Source organism: Octodon degus, unplaced genomic scaffold (assembly GCF_000260255.1).
Source record: "Octodon degus isolate 3935 unplaced genomic scaffold, OctDeg1.0 scaffold00009, whole genome shotgun sequence".
Taxonomy (NCBI): Eukaryota; Metazoa; Chordata; class Mammalia; order Rodentia; family Octodontidae; genus Octodon; species Octodon degus.
In genome coordinates this window covers 16,333,400-16,339,974 of record NW_004524585.1, presented here as the reverse complement: position 1 = coordinate 16,339,974, position 6,575 = coordinate 16,333,400, and the positions used below count along the sequence as shown (strand labels likewise).

The following is a 6,575-nucleotide window of genomic DNA, read 5'->3' as shown; positions in this document are numbered from 1 at the left end:
AATAAAAATAACAATAATAATAATAATAATTAATACATTGCATATTGTTGTTTTCATAGTAGTTATTCATGCCCTTGGGCTTGCCAGGCAAGCGTTTATTCTAAGTCATCTTCCTGCTTAAAAAAAAGTCACAGAATTGGTGATATTGTTACAAAATATTAATTTTGCTAAATATCTTTTGGCCTATATTTATACTAGCTTGCCTATGCTGCAAGAGGTTCACATCAGTCTTATATAGCCCTTGAAGATATAATTCTAATGAACAAAACTTTTAAATATTTTTCAGTTCTAGTGTTATAGAACCTCTAAAAGAAACTGGAGAAGTGACACATTCCTACATAGAATATGATAAAATCTATTATTTCTCAAAAATTAGCATAAATAGTATATATTAATTATACATTAGACATGGTTTTCCAATCTGGGGACACTACAAAAATTTAGAATCCAAAAATATTTGGCCCATTGATTACCAGAATGGTAATTTTATGAATTTACAAATGCCTATTATGACTTTTGACTCTGTTAATAAGAAAATCTCACTTTTTCTCATTCTTAATGGGAGATACATGTACTGATATAACAGGAAAACTAATTTTAAGAATACCTCCTAGTAGAACAGGCAATCCAACCATTTCTCATGTCGTGATTGGAATATGACATTTCTGTGCGCCAACCCATCATATGTTTTTCTGAAAAACATGCCACAAATTTGGACCAATCAATATGGCAGCTGGTCAAGCCTAATTTATTTGAAAAAACAAATGTCATCCAATGTAATAAAACTGATATATCCAAAGAAAAACAAAGTTTACACTAAAAAAAAAAAATCACACAGCGTAATGATTATACCTATATGACTCTAAAGCCATCATTAGTCAAAAATACTTCCCTGTACAAAACAGGAGAGGTAGCCCCTTATATACAGATTGTTTCAAACAAAATCCCAGGAGAAAAAAAAGAAATATATATTGCTTCCTATTTTATTCGGTCAAGGCTTAGAAGCCTGTCTATATTACTGTTTGGCCTGAAGAAATCATCACTTTTAAAATAATCCACTAATACTTGCCTATGCTTAGAAAAATCTTGCAAAATTAAGAGGTGATATCTTCTAGTCAAACAACTATAATTAAAATTCTTTTCTCATCAAACTCTACCTAATTAAATAGGTTAAGAAATAATTCAATATTTGAATTTAAGTAATTGCTCACCATTGACATATCTATATCTATATAAATATATATATATGTATATACTAATAGCTTTTGTAATGTAATATATGGGATCCACATTAGATATTCCTTAATTTTAAGCAAAACTATATGGAAAAAGAAATCAGATAAAATTCGCACTTCAAGCAATTATTTACGAAAAGTAAGCATTTTTAAGCCAAAAAGACTGCAAATTTAAGATGAAGTTCAATGTACAAAAGATGAATATATTCACTTTCTAATAAAAATACCTGACAGAACTGCAAACACTATCATTTTAAGAAAATAATTGTACATGAAATTGTGCAGCTTCATCACTGCATTTTGGTTCAAATCCAGCTAATGTCAATAGCACTACCAGATATTTAAGTCTTAATATAAACATACTTTCTATATCTCAAAAAGGGATTCTCTCATATGTAAGCATTCTTCAAAATACAGTCACTTTACTGACTAGTCTCTAAATTAGCAGGTCTAAGTCTCAAATAATAACCACATGGTTAGCTGTAACACACAGGTAAATGTAACACAATGATAAATTATCACCACTAGATACTAACTCAACAAACATATTTAGGAAATATTTGCAGTCTCCGTTTAAGTCTAGTCAAACCATCGCAAACCTGCACACACAAACACACAATCAACACCACCAATTCTGTTTGTTTTTTTTGTTTTATTGTACTTTGATCTTCTAAATTAAGACCAAATGAAACAGAGCAGTGCTAATCTACTTTCTTGCATTGGAAAAAATAATTAAAATATAAGCATGAATTTGCTGAAGTACTATGTGCTATTGCTACTATTCTTGAAAATATTTTCTTTAACTAAAAGTCTCTGGCATTAAAAAAAGTTTTGAAATATAAATATCTTAAGTAGGTAACACTTTTCATAGCTGGATGTGGTAGTTTCATCTGTGATCTATCCAGGGTATCTGCAAGGCCAAACTATTTTATTAATATTACCAACATGTTATTTGCTTTTTCCACTCTTACTCTTTTCGGACACTATAGCATCATAATTTTGTTCACTAATGGGATGTATGCTTGTATATTAAAAATTTCTCATTTAAGGGCAAACCTGATAGCTCAGGATACTAAAGCGCCTGATCCCCCAAGTGTCATGCTGGTCCTGCCGCCAGGGCACACTGAGCACACTTTTGGAAGTGGTGTGGTGGCCTTTGCCTATAATCCCAACACTTGGGAGGCCGTAAACGGGAGAATCCCTGAGTCCAGATCTACATAGTGAGACCCTAAACATCCTGTAGACCCTGCCCTACATACAAAAAGAAAAAAAAAATTCTCATTTTAAATTTCAAACAGAAAAAAATCGATAAAACAGAGCCAAAAGCTCTTCCGGCATTCAAAAAAGTTTTGACAGTATAAGAGGGTCTGTAAATGAAAGATTAACAATCACTGAGCTAGAGAAAATTTGGTCTCCTCAAATACTGCTTTTAATAGGGGATGAAAGGTATGTTTTCCATGTTCCTTCCCTTCTACTGTTTCACAGCCCAAATTTGATTACATTTTAAAATCCAACATAATCTATGATGGACTGATAGTTTGAAATATATTTGTAGCAACCAAGATTTTATAAGAATTTCTATTTAGTATCTTATTCTTCTTTAAATCTTTTTCTTCAAGTACTAGCATTCATGAAAAACAATTTTAATCTTAATCTGAATTACTGTTTTTCACTACTAATTATATTTCAAGTGCTATCACTTCACTTTAATATTCAGTAGTTCAAATGAGTAGGTTCACTTAATATTTATAAGCTAACCAAATCATTTATAACTAGCTTTAGGAAGAATTTTCTGAATTCCAATCAAATTTCTTAATTTGAATTAAGAATTTGTGGAATAAATTTACTTTTCAGTGAATATTTCCTCTACTCAAATAAATCTAAGTTTAGCCAAAGAGATCAACATACATATCTGTTTTAATTTTGCCCATTACATTGCCAACAACAAAAGTTAATTCAAGTGCACTCCAGAGGAAAAGATTCTCTCAAAATACTATCAAGACAAAAATGAACACCTCTAAGATAGCTACTTCTCCTGCATGCTGTCAATATTCCTATTACCTCATATCTCTGCCTCATGTATTCTGGATTAAAAAATTTCTCATTGCCTTGGGACTGGGGGCCTTTCTGTGATCCTTTACAATAAAAGAAAATGAAAATGCTTCAATAGGAACCAATTCTCTACCCTATGTCTACAGAAAAAAACTTTATTATAAACCAATAGTTTGCCAATTTTTTTAATTCCCAAAAAGGAGTATCATTAGCTGTTGGAAAAGGTAAACTTTCTAAGATTTAGTTTTGCAACCTGAAAAGTGAGAAGGTACGATCTACCTTATAAAATATCATCAATCAAAAGTCTTATGAGGATAAGCCAGGTGGAAAATAGGAGAAAGATAATTTGGAGCAGAAAGATGTACAGGAATAGCATGCTCTAAAAACACACACGAGTTCAGCTACCATTGAAAGGTCTGTACTAGCATAGCAGAAGCCAAGGTTTGCTATGTGAAGTTCAGGCTATGTGGTCATAGTTAAGTTTACTAAGAAGTGTGGGACTTTAACAGTACAGCAGTGCCAAGAGGTTGACCAAAACATGGAACATAGAATAATAATACATTCAGAAAAGATGATAACATTATGGAGTCAGTCAAATTGAGTTTGGAGCATGATCAGTTAAAATGAAAGTAAAGATTTACAGTCAAAAAGACTAAGAAGAATTATTTGGCAATCTCAGCATAAGGGAGTGGTCAAGAAAGACTCCAGGAGTCGTTGGGTGGTCCTTTCAAATAGTTTGGTTTGGTTTGGTTTGGTTCTGTTGTTTTTTTATTAGTATACATTGGCAGTACATGATGTTTACATTCCTACAGTTCGTACCTGTACATATGACATCTTTATTTTTTTCTTCATTTAATATCCCAGTCTCTTCTGGTCCCCTTCTCATTCCAGAAAAAACTACCTTTTTACTAACTTTTATTTTGTTCTTTATTTATAGTTTGGGCTTCTCATATAAGAGAAATCATTCAGTATTTAAGCTTGTATGTCTGATTTATTTAAGTTAACATTCTGGTTTTAAAGTGCATCCATGTACCTACAAATCACTTGCCCATCTTTATGACACAGTAGTGAAAGAAAAAAAAAATTCCCTTGTTTTATCTACCTGTTTCTAAAACAAAATTTCATAAAACAGTATTACTCTTACTATATCTTAACAGCTTCCATTCCTTTAAAAACTAGCTTGGGTCCAAAAAATTTACAGTAGTCCCTCGCTATTTCTCGGTCGACCTTCATGGACTCACAGTTTCACGAGTTTTCAAAAAATATTAATCTAATTTATTTATCACATATTTTTCACTATATCATGTGATTTTGTAGTACTGTACAGTATATAGATGTTGTTAAAATTACACAGATTTCGAATTTAAAAAATGGTTAAGAACATTAGAAGTGTTTTCAAAAGTGTGGGAAATGTTTATAAGTGTGGGAAGCGTTTATAAAGCCTTAAAATATGTATAAATATTAAAATAAATATAACACCGCTACTTTGCTGGTTTTCACTTATCGCAGAAGCATCTGGAATGTAAGCTCCATGATAAGTGAGGGACCATTATACACCAAAACTCAGCACAGGAGTCACCAATAGTGGCCTGAAGATCACTGAAGGGTATCAGATGCGGTACCTGAGCAACTGCAATATCCAACAGCTACCACATTTCGATTTTTAAACCTTACCTGTGACTGTTTGTATAATGGGAAAGTAACATGTATTTGTGTATTGTCAGAAGAATGCTTAACTTTTAGAGCAAAATTTTATGTATTTCTTATACGAAAGATGTATATTATTGGGAATGTACACTCATTGATGTTATCATTTTTTGAATATTTAGATAGGGAAAGAATATTTCACAGTACCTCAAGTGGTCTTAAAGAATTAATTTATAATGCTATAAAATGAATAAAAAAGAAAAACTGGTGGATTTGATAAGTTATAGCTGTCCCTTAGTATTTGGCTGAGACTGCAGAACACCTGTAGATAAACGAATCCACAGATGATCAACTCCTTTATATGAAATGATATAGTAATTGCATATAATCTACACATACTCAACTCCTTAAAATTTGTCTCTATCTTACAGTACCTAAGGCAATGTAAATGCTACATACATAGTTGTTATACTGTATTATTAGGGAATAAAGGCACATCAAAAGGGTCTATACAGGTTCAGTGCAGATGTAATTATTTCAAATATTTTTTCCATAGCTGATTGAATCTGCAAATGGGGAACTTGTGGATATAATAGGCAAATGTAGTAAAAGCAAGTTTTACTACTTTTCATTCTAGACTCAATTCTTTGTGACAACTGAGGTAGCTCAAAGCATGGTGGCTAAGAATATGAATTTTTATGCCATCCTGCCCAAATGATAATGTTGGCACTGAATTTAGCTGTCATCTCTCTGTACTTCAAGTTTCCTGATCTAGAAGACATAGGTAACAGTACAGTACGTACTATTTCACAGACATAGTGAGAATTAAAACTAGCTAAAATGCATTAGAAGAGTGGCTGGTCCAAACAATAACTATTTTTATAATTTACCTTGGAACTTTTTATCTAACCAAAATCTCAGTTCTTTTACATGAAAGAAGTTTTTCACTGTGTAATATGTTAACTGTTTTTTCATTCTTAGTAAGGTGAAATAGGCAAACCATTTTTTTTTTCCATCATGGTGTTCACAGAATGCTGAGTTACAGTATTTTCAATTGGGTGAAATAAAGATTTTATATAAAAACAACTTAATCTTTACACTGTCCCTTTTCTGTAATTAACTTTCTGAGTATATAAAAAGATTAAAGGTTCCCATAAACACTGAAATAATAATTATTGTATATCATATGCATTAATAATTATGTCTTGTTCAATTACCATCATTTATTGGTTTCTCTACTTACATTTTCAAGATATATGTTGGGTTTGGGGGGCATTTATCATGAAATCCAAAAAATAGTAGCCTGTAGGGCCAACGAGATAGCTCAGCAGACTAAACACCTGCTTAGGCAAGTGCGGGGACTAGTTTCAATCCCTGGCACCACATGCTGTGCCAGCCCTGCCCCCCAAGTGTGGTGGCCCACGCCTATAATCCCAGCCCTAGGGAGACTGAAAACAGGATGATCACTGTGTAGTGAGACCCTGTACAAAATGCATTAAAAAAAAGTCTGGAACCACTGTCTGGTGAAGTAGTACCTCATAACCTCTGATTCCTTGGTGCATCACAGTGCAAAACACAGTACCATTATTATATTGAAAGTTATGAACTTGAATCACAAAGAAGAAGCTCTATTTTCTCAAT

The 6,575-nt window shown here is 32.3% G+C and overlaps 1 protein-coding gene and 1 long non-coding RNA gene across 2 annotated transcripts in view; both read right to left on the bottom strand.

The window, feature by feature from the left end:
* The window catches only part of LOC111814539, a 9,902-nt gene extending 5,150 nt beyond the window's left edge, over window positions 1-4,752 (bottom strand). The window contains exons 1-2 of the long non-coding RNA XR_002819505.1: window positions 4,670-4,752; window positions 2,481-2,486 (exon numbers count right to left, since the gene is read on the bottom strand). This is a non-coding gene — a long non-coding RNA (uncharacterized LOC111814539). The remainder of the gene's footprint in view (window positions 1-2,480; window positions 2,487-4,669) is intronic.
* Fbxl17 (F-box and leucine rich repeat protein 17) overlaps window positions 1-6,575 on the bottom strand; it is a 616,731-nt gene that overhangs the window by 519,653 nt on the left and 90,503 nt on the right. The gene's annotated exons all lie outside the window — the stretch shown is intronic.